The 26684-nt window shown below is 39.6% G+C and overlaps 1 protein-coding gene across 1 annotated transcript in view; it reads left to right on the plus strand.

The window, feature by feature from the left end:
- The first annotated feature begins 8912 nt into the window (after positions 1-8912).
- RND3 (Rho family GTPase 3) overlaps positions 8913-26684 on the plus strand; it is a 73214-nt gene continuing 55442 nt past the window's right edge. The window contains exon 1 of the mRNA XM_055292161.2: positions 8913-9303. The gene's annotated coding sequence lies outside the window, so the exon portion shown is untranslated. The remainder of the gene's footprint in view (positions 9304-26684) is intronic.

The following is a 26684-nucleotide window of genomic DNA, read 5'->3' on the forward strand; positions in this document are numbered from 1 at the left end:
TAAGAGGTAGTTTTGAAGGATTTTTGATCACAAGAATGTTCATGCTTGCAGTGTATATAGGTAATTACTAAAATGAATAAGATGGACATAATAAAAAACTGCTTAAGAAGGATAAAACTTCTTTAAAATGTTAGATATGTGTAATTTATTACTTTTAAAATATCAACAAACTGTCTGTACCATAATTTTAACTGGAAGATGCTATCTTTTTAGACACTTTGCATAGGGGTAGCCATTAAGGGCAAAAACTCCAGTTGAAGACCCTTTGCCCTATATAGTGGGACATTTCTGTAAGTTTGCAATTGGATTATTTATCTTGCTTCTTATGTATAGGTTATGTGCTACTTTGACTTACCTTTCAACACGGTGATTAAAAATAAGCTTGTCAATGTTTGATAAATACTCTGTGAAGTGGCAATCTCATGCATGAAGTCCTTTTAAGAATGAAAATAAAATGACTTTTCTCATAACAATGCCTGGTAGAGAGAGAAACTTTATTAAGTCAAGTTCTGTACTTTAAGAAATGTGATTAACTCCGAGTTCATTAGCACAGCCTAATACCCTACGTCATGAAATACGAGCATTTAGAGAAGCTTTTTTCTAAACTTTAATTAGAAAATGAATGAATTAAAAATAAATATAATTCTTTTGACAGTTGAACAACACATGCATATGATCACAAGGTCTATTTGGTGAGAGAATAATCCATATTGCAATGATAGGAAATGGTCAGATAATTGCTTGTCGGCCTCTTGGCTGAGGTCAAGTGAAATGGTCAGATGGTCTGGGCTATATTGTAGTCTCTTTACCATTTTACTTGCTGCTTCTTGGATTCTAGTTTTTCAACAGAAAAGAATTACTATTCTCACTACTTGGGTTCATACCCACTTGGTAGAATAAAATAGCAAATTGTCAATTGTTCAGTCTACATACAAAGTACAGATTTTCTGACTGGATAATGCACAGTAAAAGCAGACTGCTGGCATGACTGGTTAAGCTTTTGTATTAACACAATTGACTACACAATTGCTCACTACCTTAGGAAGTTCTGCTGACAAGTTCTGGCAACTTGCCCACAAAAATTGGAGTCAACATCACCAACATAGTTGTAAAGCATTTTAAAAGTAAATATATACAAACATAAATTTTGCAGACAAGATAGATTAAGATATGATTATTTACCTTACAAATAGTGATTACTCTTCCTTGATTTATTAAATAATGCTATTGTGCAGTGTATTAGAAAAAAGTTACATTCACAAAAGTCTCCTTTATCCACAACTTTCAAGGAATACAATTATTAAAAAGATATTTGTGTTAATTCTTGTAAATGGGTTCGTATTAGCCATTTTATTCAGACAAGATGGAGACATAATGGTCTTCAAATAATATACGGATGCTAAGATTTGGCTCCAATCCCACCTTTAGGCATAGGGTGTGAGAGAATAAACAATACCTTACTATAGGCTTTTAGGTAATAAAAAGAAATAAGCCCAAACTGTAACATAAAACTAGGTAATGGATCTCACATGTTTACAGAGATTATTCCTGCCATAAAGTTTAAAAAAAAAAAAAGAAAGAATGGCATAAGGTAATTCCCTTCTTTGTAGCTCCTGGGTTGGTTTACCATAGAAGATGACATGTTGCAGTCACCACCTAGGGCATTCATCCATTCTGAAATCCAAGCCCAACAGGGTATATAAAGCGTGAGAGAAAGAGCAACTCAGACTTCCCTGTCCCACCTCCATAAACTCTCTTTTTGTGCTTCCACTTTGCTGACTGAGAACCCATCTTTCTCCAGTGGTCCAAACCGTCCCATATAGAGTGGTGTGGCCTCTTAGGTTTTAGCAACATTACTACCGCCTTCAAACAGCGCCACCCCTGCTCACGCAGGAGATATGAAGCTACACAGTCTAACTGCTAAGTCTGGCTTTGTTCCTTGGGAACCACAGGAATGTGGCAAAATCAGAGCTACTCTAAATTTCACATGCTTTGCTGATTCTGTGTGTGTGTTTACAGGTTTATGCAATATTAAGATATATACAAAATGCAGTATTACAAAGAGAACTCACTTAAGAAATAACATTTTGTCTAAATAATTGAAGGCCCTGTGTACTTTTTTCCAGTTATACCAACTTACTTCCCTACCAAGAATCACCATTTTAAATTTGGTATCTATCATTGCTTGCATTTATTTTCTGCTCATTCCTTTTATGTGGGCTAACAATACTCTTAACATGTTTTTCTTAGTATGACTATTTTATTTTATAATGAAATAAATAAAAGAAGTAAACTTTGGTTAAAAATGGAAAAGATACTTTTATAGAGAATAACATCAGGGTAGCTTTACTAATAGTCATAAAATAGACTTATTTTGAAGATGTTATTATTTTATACTAAACACACTTCCCCTTATACCACAGCACTTATTCTCGATCAAATTTGCAATTTTAGCACTTGTTGAATACTGAAAATCAGACAAATATTAAGAAAAAATCTCATTTCTGAAATGAATTATACTATATAAAAGTGGAAAATTAAATAGAATGAGAGGAACCCAAACATAGAAAGATATAAGGAACTTTAAATTTAAGAAAACTAAAGCCATTTAGTGAAATGTAAGAACAGAAAGCATGAAATTCAAGCTAAAATTCAGGTGGTTTAAGTTACAACTATGGTGACTAGTAAGATATCTAAACTGTAACACAGATCATTAGAACTCTTCAGTATACCTTAGCAGCACTCTTCCAGATGGTTTTATAAAATTAGGAAATAGAACAAAAGAAATCAAATTCAAAATAAGTATTTGTCACTACTCTTCTGGACTCATAAGGACAATTTCTTCCCAACCTTCATTTACCTTTTCTCATGAAGTATTCAAAGAATAGACTAAGAGTTATTGAAATCATTTATCACTTTTCCCTTTCAGAAAACGGATGCCATTTTAGAGGCGTTGTGTATTTCTACCCATTGGAGCTTGAAAATCATAATTTCTAAACTGGGTTTTTCCTTTTAATAAATCACTCCATATATGGTTAAAGTGTTTGTGTGTATACTTTGTTTTAAAATATTTTATTCTACAAAATTTCAAAACAAATAAGACAAATTAACTATCTGTATTTCAAAAAAGAACTCACTTAAAATGAAAAGGTTTCCTAAAATATTAAATATATGTTGAGGCCAGGACTTTGAGATCAGTCTGGGCAACATAGTGAGACTCTGTCTGTACAAAAAAATTAAAAATTATCCAGGTGTGGTCACATGCCCCTGCAGACCCATCTACTCAGGAGGCTGAGGCAGGAGGATCTCAGACTCAGGAGTTGGAGGCTGCAGTGAGCTATGATCATGCCACTGTACTCCTGGGCAATAGAGAGAGATGCTGTGTCTAAATAAATAAATAAAACAAATACATGTATGTGTCTTTATTTCAGGGTTTTTTTTTTTTTTTTTTTGAGACGGAGTCTTCCTCTGTCACCAGGCTGGTGCAGTGGCAAGATGTCGGCTCACTGCAACCTCTGCCTCCCAGGTTCAAGTGATTCTCCTGCCTCAGCCTCCCAAGTAGCTGGGACTACAGGTGTGTGCCACCATGTCCGGATAATTTTTTGTATTTTAGTAGAGACGGGGTTTCACCATGTTGGTCAGGCTGGTCTCAAACTCCTGACCTCAGGTGATACGTCCGCCTTGGCCTCCCAATGTGCTGGGATTACAGGCGTGAGCCACCGTGCCAGGCCCTTTATTTCAGTTTTATAAAAATATAGGTATATTCTTAAAACTGAATTTCAGAAAGAACCTCTTCTTTTTTCTCTCTTTTTTGTGATAATTGGTCTGTACATATTTAAAAATGCATTCTGTATTCAAGGTACTGTCCAAAGCCTGGAAATCCTTCAAAGTTTTATTGTTGTATTTGTACCTACTGTTTTTTCTAGTCACATTTGTAAAAGGCTCACAATCCTCCAAAATTATTGCTCTAAGAGTCAAGAAAATTGGTTTTCTTAGTGCTCAAGTAAGAAATGATACTGGCAGTACTGTGCCTCCAGAAAGGAAAACCATGAGGCCTTGCTCTGATATTCAAAACAATGGATTTCAGCATCGATGTAGGTCTTGTCAGCCACTGTTTATTCACACACACAAAAATATTTCTAATTCTTCTCTTAGGAATGGAGAGGTCACCAGCAGGTATGCTTCATTCTACAATGATCTCTTTTGGAAAACCTGTTCAGATAAAATCTAGAGATAAAATTCTTGCCTTCTCAAAAACAGCTGGTTCATTGGCATGGACGTGAAGGGATAGGGATATGTAATAATATTTAAGAAAGAATTAAACTTGATTCAGCAGTTCTTGGAAAAAACTGATTTAAGCCAACAGTTGACCTTAAGGATTTGAATTCTCTGAAATTTTTCCTTCAAATTTTAATCTTTCATAGATATTCAGAAATATATATTCAATAGAGAATAAAAATGCCATTAGATAATATGAGACAGACAAACAGTACAGGTAAAAGGAAAATGATATATTCTAGACTATTTTCCTGGGAGTTCCAAGTTCTAAAGTTAGCATACTAGTACAGTGGGGGAGAATAGACATGTTTGTGTACAACAAATCAATTGCATAGAATTTAATCTCAGAGACTTTGGAAATACTAATCTTGCAACTCAGAGGGTCATAGTAAGTTGAGAATTGCCCTGATTACTTTGGAAGTAACATCTAGTCAAATCTTTTAGCCTGGAATAAAACCAAGTCATGATTTTCAACTTTTAAAAATGTCTAAATTGTTCAAATAATGGTGTCAAAGTGTTATGGTAGAAAAGTGATGGAATTTGGCTTAAATTTTTCTATGTAATTGCTTTTCTTTTTTAAAAAATATGCCATCGGTTTTTTCTTTTAATCAGAGTAATACATGTACATTATTTTAAAAGCAAGCCAGTTGTAGATGTTAACTCTTGCTTTGCTATTGGGAAAGTTAAAAATTTAGCTTTCTCAACCTATATGCTATTTCTCACCTCACCAAAAAATCAGATGCACTTACCTTACCCTGAAACAAAATTGTTAATATAATGGAAATACTAGTCACGGATGTTACTTATGATTACGCTTCTTTTTGTGTAACTTGCTCTCCCTGGAGTTAAGCATTACCTCTTTTTTTTTCTTACTTTTTAATGTACCAATTGCTAATTCATCCCTAAACTTTCTGCCAAAAGTGTCCTAGGTATTCCAACATATTGGTTATTCCATCTGGAGCCCTCCAACCTCCTCACCAATCTGGACTGGTTTCTCTCAGACCACAGGCAGCTGATGTTCTAGAACTTTTCTTCATCAATATCCTGGGAATTTTCTTTCTTTTCTGTTTCTCAATGCTTGTTTCCTGTATCCTCTAGCTACTTCTGTTTTGGGTTATTCCCTCATGTTGCTTAATCACATCCTCCAATAGCTCTTAAAACATGGTATGTGGAAGTATTTTTTGGGATCTTGCAGTTGAAAATACTTATTTTCTACCTGCAGTTAACTATTTTATTTTTCTTTTCTTTTTTTTCTTTCTTTTTTTTTTTTTTTTTTTTTGAGATGGAGTCTCCCTCTGTTACCAGGCTGGAATGAAGTGGCATGATCTAGGCTCACTGCAACCTCTGCCTCCCGGATTCAAGGGATTCCCCTGCCCCAGCCTCCTAAGTAGCTGGGACTACAGGCACCCGCCACTATGCCCAGCTAATTTTTTGTATTTTTAGTGGAGATGGGGTTTCACCATGTTGGCCAGGATGGCCTGAATCTGTTGACCTCATGATCCACCCAGCTCGGCCTCCCAAAGTGCTGGGATTACAGGCGTGAGCCACCGCGCCTAGCCTCGTTCACTATTTTCTATCCTCATATTTGTCTTTTAAAATTTCTTGGCGTGGAATTCTAGGCTGGAATCACTTTCTCTCAGGTTTTCAAAGCAATTTGTTCATTATTTTCTACTTTCTAAGGTCGCTTTCTGACCTTAGAAATCTTTTCTAATTTCAATCTTTTCAAGTGACCCTTCTATTCCTGGCATTTTAGTGTTTTATATACATGTGCCTTTAATTGAGTATTTGAAGTTCATTTTTCTGAAAATCTGAACCGATCAATCTGAAAATTTATTCATTTCCATTCTGGGAAACATTTCTGTATTATTTGCTTGACAATTATTTTTTTCAATTTTATTTAATTCTCTCTTCTTATAACTCACATTATTACACTTTATTTATTTTTTATCTTTCTTAAATTTTATCTGTAATTTTCCTGTTTTATCTTGTCCTACATTGTAAAGTTTATCCTGAACTTTTTTATATTTCCAGTTTCCTGTTAACTTAAGATAAGTTAACATATTTTTAATTACAAAGATTTTTCTCCATATGATCCTTTTCATAGCCTGCTGCTCTTGTTTCTTTTATACCTGTGAAAATATTACTTTTTAAATATTTTCCTACTGTCTAAATTGTCTTTATTTTCTCCAGATTCTTTTGTTTGTTTGTTTCTTTAGGGCATTGCCCTTTATATAAGTTTTTTCTGTAATATCTATTGATTTGGTTGTCAGCTGACATTTTACATGCAAAGTTGTTTTTGTCTTTTTTTTTTTTTTTTTTTTGAGATGGATTCTCACTCTGTCGCCCAGGCTGGAGTGTAGTGGCACCATCTCGGCTCACTGCAAGCTCTGCCTCCCGGGTTCACGCCATTCTCCTGCCTCAGCCTCCCAAGTAGCTGGGACTACCAGCGCCTGCCACCACGCCCGGCTAATTTCTTTTTGTATTTTTAGTAGAGATGGGGTTTCACCATGTTATCCAGGATGGTCTCAATCTCCTGACCTCGTGATCCACTTGCCTCGGCCTCCCAAAGTGCTGGCTGGGATTACAGGCGTGAGCCACGGCGCCCAGCCTTAAAGGTAAAGTTTTTAAAAATAAGTTGCTGACTAGAAACTTTGGTTTTCACATGGGTGAGGGTAGTTGGGCTGAACCACAGGGTAATCTGGTGGGGACCAGGCCATTTGGGGGAGATGCCCAACTGTTAGCACTCCAACCGCTCTCCACACCTTAGGGTACTTCCTCAGATTTTAGTTCTTAAATTTCTTTTCTTTTCTTTTTTTTTTTAGACGGAGTCTCACTCTGTTGCCAAGCTGGAGTGCAGTGGCATGATCTCAGATCACTGCAACCTCTGCCTCCCGGGTTCAAGCAATTCTCCCGCCTCAGCCTCCTGAGCAGCTGGGACTGCAGGCATGTGCCACCACGCCCATCTAATTTTTGTATTTTTAGAAGAGATGGGGTTACACCATGTTGGCCAGGATGGTCTCCATCTCCTGACTGCATGATCCACCCTCCTCGGCCTCCCAAAGTGCTGGGATTACAGGCGCGAGCCACCACGCCAGGCCTAGTTCTTTAATTTCATACCTGGAGATTATGAACCTCGTTGCCAACCTTGAAAGAAGAAAGTTTGGGTATCTCCATTCAGTATGTTAATCTTCACTTAACTCCTGTTTTCAGTACAGCATGTCAGACTGACTAACCCTCAGTAACCCTGGCATACCACACTTTACAGCCTATCTTATTAAACTCTTATCTGCAGATTATCGGAGGAATGATCATCTGACTGGGTGTGGTAGTTGAGGGGTTCTAAGGATCCAATTTCTTCTTTAATAGACTTTCAAACTTTCTTCTTGCTTTGAGTCCCACTGAGAAGTGACAGCATGCTGGCAGACCTCACAGCCCTCTTTCGCTCTTGGCACCTGCTCTTGGCACCTCCTCGGCCTCAGCGCCTGCTCTGGCCGTGCTTGAGGAGCCCTTCAGCCTGCAGCTGCACTGTGGGAGCCCCTTCCTGGGATGGCCAAGGCTGGAGCCGGCTCCTTCAGCCTGCGGGGAGGTGTGGAGGGAGAGGCACGGGTGGGAACTGGGGCTGCGCGTGGCGCTTGTGGGCCAGCTAGAATTCTGGGTGGGCATGGGCTTGGTGGGTCCCGCACTCGGAGCGACCAGCCGGCCTCGAGCAGTGAGGGGCTTAGCACCCATGCCAGCAGCTGCAGAGGGTGCGCTGGGTCCCCAAGCAGTGCTGGCCCACTGTCGCTGTGCTCGATTTCTCGCCAGGCCTTAGCTGCCTCCCTGCAGGGCAGGACTCGGGACCTGCAGCCCGCCATGCCTGAGTCCAGCCCCCCTGCCCACCCTCCCCGACCTGCGTGGGCTCCTGCGCGCCCAAGCCTCCCCGACGAGCACTGCTCCCTGCTCCAGGGAGCCCAGTCCCATCAACCGCCCAAGGGCTGAGGAGTGCAGGTGCATGGCATGGGACTGGCAGGCAGCTCCACCTGCAGCCCCGGTGGGAGATCCACTGGGTGAAGCCAGCTGGGCTCCTGAGTCTAGTGGGGACTTGGAGAACCTTTATGGAGAACCTTTAAGTCTAGCTGAGGGATTGTAAACACACCAATGGGCACTCTGTATCTAGCTCAAGGTTTGTAAACACACCAATCAGCACCCTGTGTCTAGCTCAGGGTTTGTGGATGCACCAATTGGCACTCTGTATCTAGTTAATCTGGTGGGGACTTGGAGAACCTTTATGTCTAGCTAAGGGATTGTGAATGCACCAATCGGCACTCTGTATCTAGCTCATGGTTTGTAAATGCACCAAACAGCACTCTGTGTCTAGCTCAGGGTTTGTAAATACACCAATGGACACTCTGTATCTAGCTAATCTAGTGGGGACCTGGAGAACTTTTGTGTCTAGCTCAGGGATCCTAAAGGCACCAATCAACACCCTGTCAAAATGGACCAATCAGCTCTCTGTAAAACAGACCAATCAGCTCTCTGTAAAACGGACCAATCAGCATGATGTGGGTGGGGCCAGATAAGAGAATAAAAGCAGGCTGCCCAGAGCCAGCAGTGGGAACCGGTTGAGGCCTCTTTCCGTGCTATGGAAGCTTTGTTCTTTTGCTTTTTGCAATAAATGTTGCTACTGTTTGCTGTTAGGGTCCACACTGACTTTATGAGCTGTGACACAGTGAAGGTCTGCAGCTTCACTCCTGAAGTCAGCGAGACCACGAACCCACCAGGAGAAACGAACAACTCCAGACGCGCCACCTTAAGAGCTGTAACACTCACCGCGAAGGTCTGCAGTTTCACTCCTCAGCCAGCGAGACCACGAACCCACCAGAAGGAAGAAACTCCGAACACATCCGAACATCAGAAGGAACAAGCTCCGGACACGCCGCCTTTAAGGACTGTAACACCCTGAGGGTCCACGGCTTATTCTTGAAGTCAGTGAGACCAAGAACCCACCAATTCCGGACACACCACCTTGCCCTTCTACTTTCACAGGTACTAAGATCTCAAACTCATAAGTTTTTCCAGGGTTTTCTGCATTGTACAACTTTTTGTTTGTTTGTTTGTTTGTTTTTGGTTGTGGTAGTGAGGAATAGACCTTCCCCCTTTGAAAGCTTCCCTTGTTTCCTTTAGTCTGATAAATCGGTTACCACTTAAATACCTGCTTCCTAGCTTCTGAACTCATGCTGATAATGCCTATCTGCTGTGTTTACCTGCCTGGTGTCTCTGATGGTCATTTTTCTTAGGGGCTTGTTCAGTGCAAATAAATGACTCTAAGGAAAAAAAGAAAAAGGAAAAACTCTGATTTATAGCAATACCAATTTCTAGTGATGTAGATGCTCTTACTATGACTGTCTTCAAGCTACCAATAATTTAACAGGCTTGCAAGAGTTCTGAATACTTACCAGTTATATCTCGGTAGCAGGTAAGTGCTATCTCCAGCCCAGCACTGTTTATGCCTTTGCTAGTTTTACTGTCTCTTTAATAAGGCTTTTGGAGAGGGTTGAGATAAAAGTATATCTCTCCATATTTAACTGGAAGTCCCAATTTCTTGCCTATTTGTGTAGACATAAACTGACTAGGAAAACTAGCTACCTGAGTGAAGTAAATTTTAAAAATGGAAATTATATGGAGTATATGTGTAGGGCTTTGCCTCAAACGATGACAAATTTGTTTTTTGTATAGCCCCGGCTATTCAGGGGACTGAGGCAGGAAGATCCCTTGAGCTCCGGAGTCCCGCAGGGGCAACATAGCGAGCCTTAAGGAAAAACAAAACAAAACAAAAAACAATGTTTCTTCTTCATTCAACGTCTTTGTCGTAACTTTTCTTTAAGTTAATAAGGCTTTTTCCTGCTTATTCTTTCTCTAATTCATAAACACATATGAAGTGACTAAGGGATTTAAAAGAAACAAAACAAAGTTCACTTCCTTAAACATAAGCCTTAAACGAAACGAGTTTACTTAGGAAGATGTGCTTTAAAACACTGAGAGGGGCCGGGCATGGTGGCTCGTGCCTGTAATCCCAGCTGAGGCGGGCGGATCACGAGGTCAGGAGATCGAGACCATCCTGACTAACACGGTGAAACCCTGTCTCTACTAAAACTACAAAAAATTAGCTGGGCGTGGTGGCGGGTGCCTGTAGTCCCAGCTACTCGGGAGGCTGAGGCAGGGGAATGGCGTGAACCCCAGAGGCGGAGCTTGCAGTGAGCCGAGATCACGCCACTGCACTCCAGCCTGGGCGACAGAGTGAGACTCCGTCTCAAAAACACAAACAAACAAAAAACACTGAGAGGATATTTAGGGCTATAATGTACTAACACCAACTCATAAGCATTATCAGTCATTTATATCTTGGAGGTGTGGAACAAGTAAACTGAGGTAATGAAATAATATTTGCCTTCACATTAGTCACTGCTTAGTCACTTAGAGATGTAAATTGCAGAAGATATACAACTTGTAAAAATTATCTCATTCTTTCTAATTGGACTGTGAAATATCTAACACCAGCTCCATTTCTAAGAAATGTTAATGCAAACCTGAGAGACTGCAAATACTGCCAGTGTTGCCTTCTCTAGAAACAGGGAATTTGGCTGGACGATATCCCTGGACTAATCATCTACAATGTGGAAATACTAAGAATCATGGCACAGAGGTTAATACACTTAGGCAAACAACATAGTGAGTAAATTAAACTCGCACTTCTTTTAGCGAGATGAAGTTTGTTACATACCCACCGAATTCATGAGGAAGTTCTGAAAGGATCATACACTCCCAAAATTTACAGCGAAAACGATCTTAATGTCTTTTTCACAGCACTCAGTTATAGATAAGGAAACTGAGGCCCAAAGTGGTGAAGCCAGTGAGAGAGTGGACTAAAGAAAGACTCGTTGTATCTACCTCGCACTTGTGAATTTCCTATCTAAAGATTTCTGTTAGCCCCCAAACATCCCCCAGGATCAGGATAAAATGAAACCAGGATATTTACATTTCCCATACTTCTCATATGGAAGAAATGCTTTTGGTTCCAAGTACTGTTGTCTACGGAAGTATCAGCATACATGTTTGGAACGTTTTACTTGTGTGAAATAATTAAAATCCATGGTTTTGAGGGTCATGGATTTGTTTTTGTTTATCCCATGACTTCCGCTGCTGCTCATCAGGAGACTTTGCATGAGTAATGTGAGTAAGGAATATTGCCTTTGGCTGTCTTATATCCTGTGTCTAAAATACAGACTGTGACCAAAAAAACAGACTGAAAACCTAGCAATGCTGAAGGCAAAGCAAAAGATGGTGATTTTGGTAAGTGCTCTTTGTTTCCTGTGAAAATAACTCCAGCTTTTTATTTTCTTTAATTTTAATGTCTTTTCTCAAATGTTTGAAGTATTTCCCATGTTGGACACCAGTCAAATTGTAGCATTTGCTGTCATGTGCAGCGTGTTCAGAAAATCTGCTTCGGTTTATTTTGGATGATGTCATGCTACATGCAGCCATCTTAAAATGTAACTTTTCCTGAGGGAGTTGATGAGAAACGTGACAAAATGTGCACACGGCTAGAGTTAACTTTTGGAACTTAAAATCTAGATAATAAAGACAACATTTCCCTTTAAGTTTTAAAAATGGCCCAAAGATATGTAGAGCCTAGGTGAGTTTTGATGGGCAATTTCTTGTTTCTCTAATCTTTCATGGGGTTGGACCATTCCAGACCCTCACTGGCAAGAAAACATCCAGATTTTACCTTCAACGAGTTGTCCTTTGGGAGAGTTAATATAGATATGGCTTGCCAATCAAAACTGGAGTCCATCCTCTATGAGTATTTAACCCTAATGCTCATTGTCTACATGCTTTGGATAGCATTTCTTTTTAAAAATGTTTTTGGCCAGGCGCAGTGGCTCATGCCTGTAATCCCAGCACTTTGGGAAGCTGAGGCAGGCAGATCACAAGGTCAGGAGATCGAGACCAACCTGGCTAACACAGTGAAACCCCGTCTCTACTAAAAATACAAAAAATTAGCCAGGCATGGTGGCACGTGCCTGTAGTCCCAGCTACTCGGGAGGCTGAGGCAAGAGAATCGCTTGAACCTGGGAGGTGGAGGCTGCAGGGAGCTGAGATCTCGCCACTGCACTCCAGCCTGGGTGACAGAGTGAGACTCCATCTTAAAAAAATATATATTTTTGAGGGGTATAATAGGGTCTTACTATGTTGTCTAGGGTGGTCTTGAACTGGCCTCAAGCAGTCCTCTCACCTCGGCCTCCTAAGTCATTGGGATTACAAATGTGAGCTATTGCACCCGGTCTGGGTAGCATTTCTGAGCTATTTTTAAATATCTTTTGTCCCAGGGAGTTGAGGGCCACCAATTTATTTTATTTAATCACAGGTCGACAAGAGTAGATGACCTTATGGAAGTTTAACATCCTCTTAACATTTTTTCGGAATTTCAGCTCTTTTTGTACTTGATGACTTATTGTTTACTTGGTGTCATAATTGTCATAGAAGAAGTGGAAGAAGTTTTTTCATTATAAGTCCCTGATGGAGAATAAGGGAATTCCCACAGGCCAAGAAAAGGGAACAAGAGGATTAACACCTGGCATTGTGGCTGATATGGTTTGGATGATCTGTGTCCCCACCCAAATCTCATGTTGAATTGTAATCCCCAGTGCAGAGGTGGAGCCTGGCGGGAGGTAATTGGAACATGGGGACACTTGCTAATGGTTTAGCACCATTCCCCTATTGTAGTTCTCTTGATACTGTTCTCATGAGATCTGGTTGTTTAAAATTTTGTAGGACCTCCCCCACTCCTCTTCCTCCCACTTCTGCCATATGAGACATGCCAGCTTCCCCTTCACCTTCCACCGTGATTATAAGTTTCCTGATGCCTCCCCAGAAGCTGAAGCTGCCATGCTTCCTAAACAGCCTGCAGAATCTTGAGTCAATTAAACTTATTGTTTTTAATAAATTGCCCATTTTCAGGTATTTCTTGATAGTGGTATGAGAACAGACTAACACAGTAATCCATCAGTAGACTGTGATTTACTAGGTAAAAAAATTAAAAGCATTTTTTTAATTTAATGAAGTCAATATAATAAACAAAAATGTTTTACATAATGTCACCTAGTTCCATCCATGTTGCTGCAAATGATAGGATTTCATTATGTTAAGTGAAATAAGCCAGGCACAGAAAGACAAATACTGCATTTTCTCACTAATATATGAGAGCTAAAAATAAAAACTTGAAGTCATGGAGAGAGAGAGTAGAATGATGGTTACCAGAGGCTTGGAAGCGTAGTGAGGAGGGGGGATAAAGAGGGAATGGTTAACGGGTACAGAAATAAAGTTAGAAGGAATAAGATCTAGCATGTGGTGGCACAATAGGGCAATTATGGTTAAGAATAATTTATGATATATTTCAAAATAACTAAAAAAGTGCAATTGGGATGTTCCTAACACAAATAATATATGCTTGAGGTCATGGACACCCCAATTGTCCTAATTTGATCATTAAACATTGCCTGCTTGTGTCAAAAATACATGTACCCAATAAACATGCACAACTAGTATGTATCCATAACAACTAATAATTTTTAAAAGAATATTTACGGATTCATTCCTTTAAAAATAATTCCAGGGAAGCTCAAAAAAAGTAAAATTAAAGACATGTCCAGAATCCTTTAACTTTCTGACTGCTGCCGTTCCAAGTTGTTCTTGAGAGAGAACTAGAAAATTTGAGATGAATAAGCACATGTGTGCTCCTGCACATCACAACTGCAGGAATTCTAGACAAATAACAATTAGACTTTTAGAAAAATATTGCTAATGATGTGCTATAGGATATCTATTTACTCCCTGTAATTATTATTTGGGGAACTCCTTGTAACTTCTTGTATGGACGTGTCTTTATTAAGATCATTATGTCCAATGATCTACTTGCATCCATGCTGGTCCCATTTTTCTAAGAAGAATCTTTACCACTCTCTTCTGGAGAGCATTTTATTTCTGTAGGGCAGGGGGCTGCTTCTTTTGTATTTCTCTTCTGTCGGGACGTTTATCTCTTGACTCATTACAGGACACACCCCACAGACATTTGGAACTTAATTGGCCTTTATGGTTTGGTTATTTCCAAAAAGTCACATGAAGGGTTGAAAGTTCCCTAAAAGCATGTAACTTCTTTCCTGTTCAATTATAAGTGGTTTCCTTCCACCCCACCTATTTTTTTCTCAAAAAACGCAGAGGAAAATGATCAAAAATTTCTGCTGCTTTGATATCGTGGCTTTTGGTCAGCAGATTGTATAAAGGTGAATAACTTCTGATTTTTTTGATGACTTATGACTGTCATTGGATATGTAGAGTTTGGTTATCATTGCAAGGCTCTGATTGGGAGGAAGGGAAGCTCCATCAACCAAGGAAGGACAAAGGAGTTAGGTTTTAGTTGGAGATCCACAGTCGATTGTACCTCACTGGTTATTGGTCAAGAAGGCTTATTCTAGGGTGCAGAGAATGATGCAGACAAATTGCTGGCTTTTTTATGGAACTAGAAAGCATAATAATCCTACAGTGTAGATAGATGCCAAGTATCTGGGTTGGCAAAAAGCAACACATTTGACAGCATCCAACCTAGCACAGAAATACAGAATGCTAGGCAGGAGCCAGCGAGACACTAGGGACATCAGTGAGGGAGCAGCTTCCTTCTGTGACCCCACAACCTGGCTTTTGGACCTGGGATTATTGTAGTGGCCAGAGGGACAGAATACCTTTACAAATTACCAGGGATTTACTCTTTAGCACCAATGATGTCATGTAGATTAAATAACAAAATAGAACAAAAACAAAAGCAGTCAATGTTGCTACCTTTGAATCATTTCCTGTTGAGGATAGTCAACCTAACCAAGTGTTTAGAGACCAGTTGATCAAACAACATGACTGTCTGATGCCCTTTTCCATTTTTACTTGGTTTGTTGATAGTAGGTTGAGACAAGTTTAGGCAGCACATTCACTTCCATGCAAAAGATAGAAGATAGTTTGTGAAATCTTATGAGAGAGACAAAAACAAATATTTTAAATTTTTTCTCCAGAAAAAAAGTAAGCTTACAAAAATTGTACTGCTTTACACATGACAGGCTTTTCTTTTATAGCTGTACTTCCCCAAACCTTAAAATCATTTCATGAGTTATTACACAAAATTTATTGGATTATTTTTCTCCTGAGGCCCTCTCCTGCCCATGCCAATCAATCTACCTTCTTCTGAATCCATTCACTATCTTACAGGAAAAAAAATTATATATATATACACACACACATATATATACACACATATATATACACACACACGCATATAATCTTTATACATACACACATAACCCCACTCGTTTTTTGTAAATAGAAATATTTTAAAAATTTGTACTACCTTATAAAATGTAAGTATTGCTATATTTATATAAACTTGAATATCTCATCTATAAAATGAGTAGGGCCAGGCACGGTGGCTCACACCTGTAATCCCAGCACTTTGGGAGGCTGAGGCGAGCATATCACAAGGTCAGGAGATTGAGACCATCCTGGCTAATATGGTGAAACCTCAACTCTACTAAAAATACAAAAAATTAGCCAGGTGTGGTGGTGGGCGCCTGTAGTCCCAGCTACTCAGGAGGCTGAGGCAGGAGAAGGTGTGAACCCAGAATGTGGAGCTTGCAGTGAGCAGAGATCGCGCCACTGCACTCCAACCTGGGTGACAGAGCGAGACTCCGTCTCAAAAAAATAAAAATAAAAATAAATAAATAAATAAATAAAAAATAAAATAAAATGGGTATAATTACACCTACCTTTCAAAGATATTGTAAAGATGAGAGGAGTTGTGTAAAGCACCTAGCCCAGTACCTGATATGTGGTAGATGCTACATAAATCACAGCTCTTATTAATATTATTTAAATGTTTTCTAATGTGCAAGTAAGCCACATCCCATAAGGCACTACATTTAAAACTGTAGGTTGTGATCATTTCTAGGTCATGAAGTCAGTTTTGTGGGCCATGGCAAGAATCAAAGGAAAACAGAAAAAAAGAAAAAAAAATTTCAGGGTATGTTACTATAAAAAGGTAAGAAATGAGCCAGGCATGGTGGCTCACACCCATAATCCCAGCACTTTGGGAGGCCAAGGTGGGCAGATCACGAGGTCAGGAGTTCGAGACAAGCCTGACCAACATGGTGAAACCCCGTCTCTACTAAAAATAAAAAAATTAGCTGGGGGTGGTGGTACATGCCTGTAATCCCAGCTACTTGAGAGGCTGAGGCAGGAGAATTGCTTGAACCCAGGAGGTGGAGGTTGCAGTGAGCCGAGATCGTGCCACTGCACTCCAGCCTGGGGACAGAGTGAGATGCCATCTCCCCCACCGTCTGCCAAAAAAAAAAAAAAAAAAAGCTAAGGAATGTTTTCTGAAACTATTATTCTGGTGTTCACAATATATGGTCAGTATTTGTGTTTGTATTTGTGCTAGGCCAAGATTTCCACAGGGCATGTTCAAAAAACGTGGTGAGCCATTGATAGAGAAAGGGGTGGAGAAGTGGCAGGAGATGTGACAGCCATGTCTAGAATCTTACAACTGGGAAGCTTGTAGTCCTTCCAACTTTGCCCTCTTTACAAGACTGGGAGACCATGCTGTTCCAAGGCCAGGAGTTTATTCCTCTGCAGACATTCCTGGGGCTGATGACTAGGGAGAACTGGAAGAAAATCACTCTAGGATGCAATGGACAGTGGTGCCAGAAGCTCAAGCCCAGGAATTCCCTGGCCATACATGGATCCCTATATTCTAGAGCATTTAGGATGGGAAGCCTGACTGCCAGGTGCTCATGGTGATCCCACCATTGATATGGTGGTGATGAAGCTCTGGCATTTACCTACCATGCTCTTCTGCTAGTCTCCCGGGACTTGGCCACCATTACCCCCTCTACTGGAATGGAAGCTACGATGAATGAAAATCCAGATCTGTGGATGGGATGTAAAGTTTTGCTTTCCTCCCACCTGTACCTTAAAGACTGTGGTGCTAGCCTCTTTATGCGGCCAAGGCAAGAATCAGGCCTCTCTATTTTTGGGTGAGAAAAGAATGAAACAAATGTTTTGTAAATTCCAAAACCTTGTTATTTAAGATCAGATATCTTACAGTGTTCTGAAGAAAGAATGTATAATCAAGATGTGAGCAACAGAAAGTGATTAATTCCTGGCATTATTACAAAAATGTTAAGTTATGATTCAAGAAGATTTGACTGTATTTACTAAAGAAAAATATTCACCCAAATGAAGACCGAACAGAGAGCCTTCCACTAGAGTGTGGAAAAAGAGTTCATCTATTCTTTATGGTCATGGAGGTGCTCTGCACCTCATGGACTCCAGGGAAGCCTGGATCTCAGAGGAGCCACATGCAGAGAAAGAGGTAGTTTGCTCACAAGGATCACAGAGACAATGATGTCAGAGATTCCAATTTCTATTCTGCCCCAGGCTCAGGTTCAATTTTAAAACCACTGGAGTCATCTCTGGGCACAATGCTGTAGCGTCAAACACTTGGAGGCTATGGGGAACGTAAGCCAGGGGCCTCATGCTTTGGGCCACCTTCTGATTACCTGGTCCTCCAGGTAATCAAGCTTGAGGACCACCTATCATGTGCCACTGCCCTCTTTTGAGTCTGTTTTTTGAATCATCTCCAGTCATCCATCCATCCCTGGGGCTGCTCAGTGTCCTCCTCCTGCCTTGAAGGAGATGAAGGATGATGCACTTTGGTTCCATGAGGCTTACAAGAGCACCGTGGAACTATTCTGCTTTGAGGAACTCTACATGTAAATTTGTGTGCATGTAACATATACACACAGACTCACTGCTTTTTCAGAGAGCTTGGAATCACTCCTACACGGGCTACAGGTGAAAAAGAGTAGGGCAGGGAGGAGAGAAACCTCACAAACAATGCCACTGTCCCTACATGAGAGGGAAAAGGTGCCATGATCTCCTCCTTATCCCCTTCCAATGGCTGAAATGTGCATGCCTACCTCTCAGGAAGACTATCATAACATGTTAATGAGGTATACAATTGAGTAACGTTGCACACGTAAGTGAAATTATGCAATTACATCAGAAAAGTGGTATGAGAATGCATTATTGAGATGCAAATGCCCTATTTCTATAAATATGTCACTCGCTGTTTTACACACACACATGTGCACACATGCTCCATTTCTACCACCCCCCACCAACCCCAGCCACTAGTAAGGGGTTTTCCAAGTCACATGTTGGAAATCCTACATTATTCAGAGTTACAAGGAACGTGACAAAGGAGTTAGGTTTTAGCTGGAGAGCCACAGTTGATTGTACCTCACTGGTTATTGGTCAAGAAGGCTTATTCTTATTTGTAAGAGTGTATAACCGGCTGCCTTTTGAGCCAGTCCACACATTTAACACAGAATTGAAGTTTTAGCAAGGACTAGTCTTCCAAGATGTGGCTGTGTGTTTCCAGAATAGTCCTAGACATGTTTGAGTGAGAAAGAAATTCAATGTATTGCAGACTCCATATATTAAATATTTCTCTTGCCCACCTTTTTGTGTATTTTTCAGATATGTTTTATACTCTAAATCAGGAGCATTTTGCCAGGAATTTCCCTCAGAACCTCTTAAAAAGTCTGTAGATTTGGAGATAAATGAAATCCATATGTTCCTGATTTATTCTCACTTTCTTCATCAAAACGTTACTTTCTACAAGGCACTTGATCATCAATAAGCTATATGAGATTTTTAAAGGCCTTTTTTTCCCTAGAAAAGGGAAACCACATTTGATCAATAACATAGTTAGTTATAAAGTCAAAGTTACACAAGAATTTATAAAGATACATTGTTTTACTATTTAACTTTAATAACTTAGGCTATAGATATTTGGAAACTCACCAATCATTGTCAGAGAAATGCACATTTTTGTTCTTTTTCTTCACAGGATAAAAACACTATTTTTTGTTTATCTTTACAGGGACTTTCTAAAAAATTTGGTTCAAGATCTACAAATATACTTATCTTACATTTCAGTACATCTGAATATAAATACCTTTTACAGAAAAATCCTAAATCTGTAAACATGAACATATAGTCATAATACATAGTTCTATGCACATAATATAATACAAGACAATACTTCTCTCTCTAGACACAGAGCTCACTGAAGACGACAGGGATGTCTTTCTCATCTTGGTATCTGCACAAAGTAGGTCCTTGATAAATATTTGTTGACCAAATTAAAACATTAAAAATAACACTAAGGAAGACATTTATAGAAAAGAGTCTGCTCTTTCAGGCCTCAAAGGGATGCCAGTTGAACAAGAAAGAATGTGTCAAGACAAGATAATACACTAATTCATACTACAGTCTTATTTAAAAATTGATTAAGGCCAAGTGCGGTGGTTCATGCCTGTAATCCCAGCACTTTGGGAGGCTAAGGCGGGCAGATCACGAGGTCAGGAGATTGAGACCATCGTGGCTAACACAGTGAAACCCCGTCTCTACTAAAAATACAAAAACAAAATTAGCCAGGCATGGTGGCGGGCACCTGTAGTCCCAGCTACTCGGGAGGCTGAGGCGGGAGAATGGTGTGAACCTGGGAGGTAGAGTTTGCAGTGAGCTGAGATCACGCCACTGCACTCCAGCCTGGGAGACAGAGCGAGACTCCATCAAAAGAAAACAAAAACAAACAAACAAAATGATTAAAAGTACATGGCTGAAGGCAGGAGGGAGTGGGGGATGTTCTCAGTCACACAGCTGTTTAGCTTTTCCCAGCATAGACCCTTTTTGAGAAGAGGAGTTGGGAGTTGGAGTTGGTTACAGTGCTGGAGATTAATTTACATGCAAACTTTTAATGTTAACATGATCATTGTACTTCAGAAATAACATTATTTTTGTCTATGTAGCATTTTATGCATATATATACACATACATACACATATAAAATGTAACATATGCAACAAATAATGTATTTTGTGTATTTGCTCAGCGATATATATCTAATTCTACACGTAAATTCGTGTGCATGTAACATATACAATATGTAATATGAATTTATATATTATTTATAAAGGAGAATAAGGTAAGACAATACCATTGCAGTTCATATATTCCTTTTACACCACATATTATTTACCTAAATAACATTATTTTCTTTTGGACCCGTCAAGGAGGCTGGCGATGATTTCTGATGTCTGAAGCTTGTTCACACTCATAATTTTATGGGAATTACCAAAGAGTAAAACATGAAACTCCCCAGAGACACTCAAGAAACTTAAATCCTTCCTGATTGATACAATCAAATTTCTAGAATCACAAAAGAATAAAGAAAACTTGTTTGAGGCTACATTCCCCATCAAAGATTTTCATTGGATTATTTTTTAAGCTGCAAAGACGATGAAATGGAGACCAAAATGAGATCTGAACAGCAACATTTTCCCGCATACCAGCATTGCTGACTTCTAAACATAAAGCCATTCATCAGAGTTTCAGGCTCACAGAATTCCCTATTTCCACAGAACCCACATTCACCTCTGTGCAAAAATGCTGATTCAGAACAGACACTGTGAGGAATATTTAGATGTGTAGCAACTCTTTCAGTTCTAAACACTGGATGTGGAGTATAAATGTGGAGAAATGAACTTGTGAAAACAGGAACTGGTATAATTTGCTATGGGGCAAGACTTCAAAATGCAAATAACAGAGGAATAATAATGCTATTAGTCATTCAAACCTTAGTGGATATTAGTTTAGTCAAGGCCGCTGTCATTCTCATTAAAATCAGCTGCTGCTTTTAGCCTTTCTCATCACCCACCCCTGTGGAGATTTTATAGTGAAAGTATAGAACAGAAAGAAGTCATTGTGGAGGTACGGAGTGGGAGTGGGGAGCAAGTAAGCACAGCATGATTTGAGAGACAATTGCCAGTAATAAAAAAAAAATGTGAAAGAATACCCCCAAATGAACTTGATCTATTTTGGAATTTTGACAAAGCCACATCAGGTACCAGAAAACTGTCTTCTTTCTCTTGTCTTCTTCCCTCCCACACTGTACCATGACCACCTGCTCGTAGAATACAATTCCCTACCCCACACTCACAGGACGAAGTCCAGCACAGCACTGTGGTGACTTCATCTCCATAGAGGGTTTATGGGTTTCTGTTTCACATAACCCCAGAAGTGATTTCTGTAATAGAATCAGGGTAGAAGTTAGAGACTTCTTGTTATAAGCTCACAGTGGTTTCCAAGTGATTACAGAAACAGGGTTTTTTTTATCAAACCAGGTAGGGGAGAGGAAGCTCTTCATTTGTCAGTTACTGGGCATATGTAATACACTGTGCACTGATCAAAGCACAGGGCAACAAACAATGATGCGTCAATGGTTGTCTCCTAGGAAATCACAGTATTGTAGGTATTGCAGATGTTCTTGCAGTTTGATGTGAGTGGTGCAAACAAGCAAGGCCAATTTAAAATTTGTTTGGGTGGTAGAAACTTTTTCCAATATTCCATATTCGCAGGCAAAGTGGATTCATAAAATCCAGTGGTGTTGCAATGACTGACTGACTAGTGACAATGGAAGATTATCTAGGTGAATCAATAGCAATGAATGTCTGCATTCACATCCTGATAACATGTGAGGTCCTAGCATCTGGGTCCCAAAGTCGAGTAGGCTCCAGCTCATGCATGCAAATGTGCTGAATGGGCAAAAGTGAGCAAAAGAGACAAGCCAAAATGTTTCTCAGGCTAAAGGAGATTGGACATGAGAACGAAATAAGACACATCTAAGTGCAAAAGACTAAAGCTAGTTATTAGCTCTCTCTCTCTCTCTCTAATATGTTTATATGTGGTATATATGTATGTGTATATATAATGTATGTATGATATATAATATATGTATATATTTATATATGTGCACATATATAAAATATGATATAATACATATATAAACTCTCCTAGTTTGCTTAACTCATGTTCTCTCTACGTGTGTGTGTGTATGTGCGCGAGTATGTGTGTGTGTGTGTATTAGGAGATTTCCTATGACTGATTATCATAGCACAAGGTGATGATGTGCTTTGCCCCTGGGCATGGGGAAAGTGGGGTTAAAGGTACCCTCTGAGTTTAGACATTTAACGTGGTGTCTTAGATGAACACGTATTCGCATTTTAGCAAAAAGAAGCTGTTGAAGGAATGATAAAAATAGAAGAGCCAGTGAAGGAAAAGCTAATATAACCTATTAATGTATAAAATATTTTTAAAGTTATTTTTGTTTTTTGTTTGTTTGTTTTTGGTGGAGACAGAATCTTGCTATGTTGCCCAGACTGGTTTAGAACTCCTGGCCTCAAGTAATCCTCCCACCTTGCCTTCCAAAGTTCTGGGATTACAGGTGTGAGCCACTGTGCTTGTGGAATTGTCAGGGCGTGATTTATAGTGAAGTTGTGTCAATAAATGTAATCTGAAGTGTGATGTGCAAGTTCTTATGCAAAGAATGACAGCCGGCAAACAAAATACAAAATGATTTTTGATAAAATGTTCAGATAAGAAAATTTAAAAATTAGTTTGACTGCATGATCTAGCCATATTTTTCTCAGACCCTCATCTTCCTATTTAATAGGCAAAACCATTACAGAGACCTAATTTAATAATCTCTAGAACATCTTTAATATATTTTTACATTTAATCTTGTTTTCGAAGAAAAGATATGATACAAAGCAATAGTCTCCACAAAAGAAAAGAAGAACACTTCAAATCACTTGAATTAAAAAAGAAATATATATACTCTAGGAGATGCAGACTGAAGATAATTAAAATTAACTGAAAGAAATACAATATTCCATCACATATAATACATAGATATTGTTCTGGTGTTAAAATAATTTCTTGAAATATTTTTTCTTTCTCTGAGTTAAAAATAAAAATTAAGTTGTTCAAAATGTCATTTTTTACAGTGCAGAATATAATATGTCTAAAAGATATCTGTGATGAAAATATTATATGGGATTTGCTAAGTGCATGCAACTTATTTCAAAATGATTTCAGAAGAATTCCACTGTCACAGTTCTGTTTCCCAGCAGCAGTGGCACCACCAGTAACCAGGCAGATACTGGCTTTTCTGGTTCAGAAGAGCAAAGAATGTTGACAGAAAGCACCACCCGGTGATTCATGTGTCACAACAAGGTTTAAATCATTCTTCAGTAGAAGAATTTCCAAGGTTATTCCTTCCCACAAGCTTTGTATGTAAGTTACTCTGCTATTCCCATGGTTACCAAAAGGGGAGAAAAAAACAATACACTTGAAATTTCAACTGCTTTGCTGTTCAATCCCAAGCATAAAGTGACCTTCATCTGAACACTGTCTCCTAGAAAGTTTATTTTTTTCAATTGATTTGGATATGATCTGTCCCTTTGAAAACAATGTAAAAATATCCCAGACAAACAACAATAACATTTGTCTTCTATACACATAATAAAAGCTAGAGTTTTGCATCCAGCTACACTGCTTAACTTTAAATAATCTGAGAGGATCGGACAGCAAGGAAATTATCCAGAAAACTATCTGGCAAAATTCTATAAACAAAGCAAAATGGAAAGATGGAAAAAATGATTCTTTGAGTTGGGTTGTTGGGCCCAGTAAGCCATGTGAAGGATTCCCATTAGCTCCAGTTAAAGGGGCTATTTTAAGCTTTGTAGTTAAAAGGAGTTATTAAGATACAAAAGGACAAACCATCCAGGTTACATGGCTTCTCAGTCCTACCAAATCCTTTTTCCTCAAGGAAATATAAGAAAGCAAACGAGCAAAACAAAACAAAAAGACTTGTAAACCAAAAATAAAATTCTAAGGCCCCCTCAACCATCTGAATAGACTTTCTCCTTGGCAGGCCGCTCTTTTAAAATTTAACCTGAGAGACCGTTTCAGACCATGAAGGGAAGTGGGAGTTGGACATGTCTCATTACACCTCTCCAGCATCGACATCAACACAGACCTTAAGTCTCATAAGAAGCATTTACAGTCTATCCTCTCTGAAGCCTGCTACCTGGAGGCTGTATCTGCATGATTCAACTTTGGTCTCCACAACCTCTTATCTTAACCTAGACATTCCTTTCTGTTGATCCCAGGTCTTTAGATGAACTCAACCAATTGTCAACCAGGAAAATTTTAAGTCTACCTGTAAGCTGGAACCCCCCCGCTCCACTCCCAACTTACACCCAGCTTCAAGTTGTCCCACCTTTCTGAACGGAACCTATTTATTTATTTATTTGTTTTAAAAAAGGAATCTTGTTCTGTCGCCCAGGCTGGAGTGCAGTGGCGTGATCTTGGCTCACTGCAACCTCTGCCTCCCAGGTTCAAGCGCTTCTCCTGCCTCTGCCTCCTGAGTAGCTGGGACTACAAGCACGTGCCACCACGTCTAGATAACTTTTTAAAATATATTTACTAGAGACAGGGTTTCACTATGTTGGTCAGGCTGGTCTTGAACTCCTGACCTCAAGTGATCCACCTACCTCGGCCTCCAAAAGTGCTGGGATTACAGGCATGAGCCAGCACACCCAGCTGAACCAATGTATTTCTTAAGTATATTTGATTGAAGTCTCATGTCTCCCTAAAATGTATAAAAGCTGCACCCTAGCCACCTTGGGGACATGTTCCCAGGACCTCCTGAGGGCTTTGTCATGATCACTCATATTGGGCTCAGAATAAATCTTTCTAAATATTTTACTAGAGTTTGACTCTTTTTGTCGACAGACTGCAACAGCAATGAAACATATATCTTGCTTCTGCTTATCTAAATAAATATGTAGTCTTTAGTGTTGGAGTCTGCTCAAGCCTCGTTATCAGTCATTGAGGAGATGATCTGAGATTGGTGTTTCCAGCAAAGTTCTTTCCTATTGTCCAGAAGCAACATCACAACAGAATGAACACAAGAAATTCAGTACTTTCATTGTGTCCTCGGTATAAGCCCTAGACACTAAATAAGATTCACAGATATTCCAATTCTTGTTCTCAGTGAACTTACAGTCTAGTGGGGAAGCTCAACACCTAATTTTACCTTTTATTATAATTTGATTTCCTCTTTTGTGCTTGTACAAGGAAATGAAATGAGAGTTCAAAGGAGGAAGAATTAATATCTCTTTGGATTCAGAAATTACTTTCTAGAGGCTGACCGTGAATGTGTAAAAAAGGCAAGACTTGAACAGGTGGCAACTGAAGGGAAGATTATTGCATGTAGAAAACATACCATCAGCAAAGGCATGTAAGTTGTATTTCAGTCATAATTAGTTTAGAATTTGTGTTGCAATGAGGATATAGACTGCAGGGCAGAGACCCGTAGCAGATAAGTAAGTAGGATCATTCTATGGTGGTCCTAAAATGCTAGTTTAATAAAAATTCACTTTACCTTGTAGACAATTAAAAGTCTTTAAACACATATATTTAAAAAGTAGTAGCTGAGCTTCCTAAAGTGCAGTTCTGACCATATCCATCCCCTGAAGCATTGTATAGACCAAGTGCAAGGAGGAGACATATTTAAAGGGAAGCATGGTGTGTTAGTTCTCACACTGCCATGAGGAAATACCCAAGACTGGGTAATCTATAAAGGAAAGAGGATTATGGAAGGGGACCCAAACACATCCTTCTTCACCTGGTGGCAGCAAGGAGGAGTGCCAAGCAAAAGGGGGAAAAGCCCCTTATAAAACCACCAGATCTCATGAGAACTCACTTACTATCACGAGAACAGCATTAGAGTAACAACCCTCATGGTTAAATCACCTCCCACCAGCTCCCTCCCGTGACATGTAGGGATTATGGGAACTACAGTTCGAGATGAGATTTGGTTGGGGACACAGCCAAACGATATCATTCTGACCCTGGTCCCTCCCAAATCTCATGTCCTCACATTTCAAAACACAATCATGCCTTTGCAACAGTCCCCCAAAGTCTTAACTCATTCCAGCATTAACTCAAAAGTTCAAGACCAAAGTCTCATCTGAGACAAGGCAAGTCCCTTTGACCTATGATCCTGTGAAATCAAAAGCAAGTTAATTACTTTCTAGATACAATGAGGGAACAGGCATTGGGTAAATACATCTGTTCCACATGGGATAAACTGGCCAAAACAAAGGGGCTACAGTCCCCATGCAAGTCTGAAATCCAATAGGGCAGTTGTTAAACCTTAAAGTTCCAAAATGGTCTCCTTTGATTCCATGTCTCACATCCAGGTCAAACTGATGCAAGAGATGGTCTACCATTCTGGGGCCTGGAGGATGGTGGCCCTCTTCTCACAGCTCCAGCAGGCAGTGCCCCAGTGGGGACTCTGTGTGGGGGCACCAACCTCACATTTCCCTTTCACACTGCCCTAGCAGAGGTTCTCC

This window comes from Symphalangus syndactylus, chromosome 9, assembly GCF_028878055.3.
Source record: "Symphalangus syndactylus isolate Jambi chromosome 9, NHGRI_mSymSyn1-v2.1_pri, whole genome shotgun sequence".
Lineage (NCBI taxonomy): Eukaryota > Metazoa > Chordata > Mammalia > Primates > Hylobatidae > Symphalangus > Symphalangus syndactylus.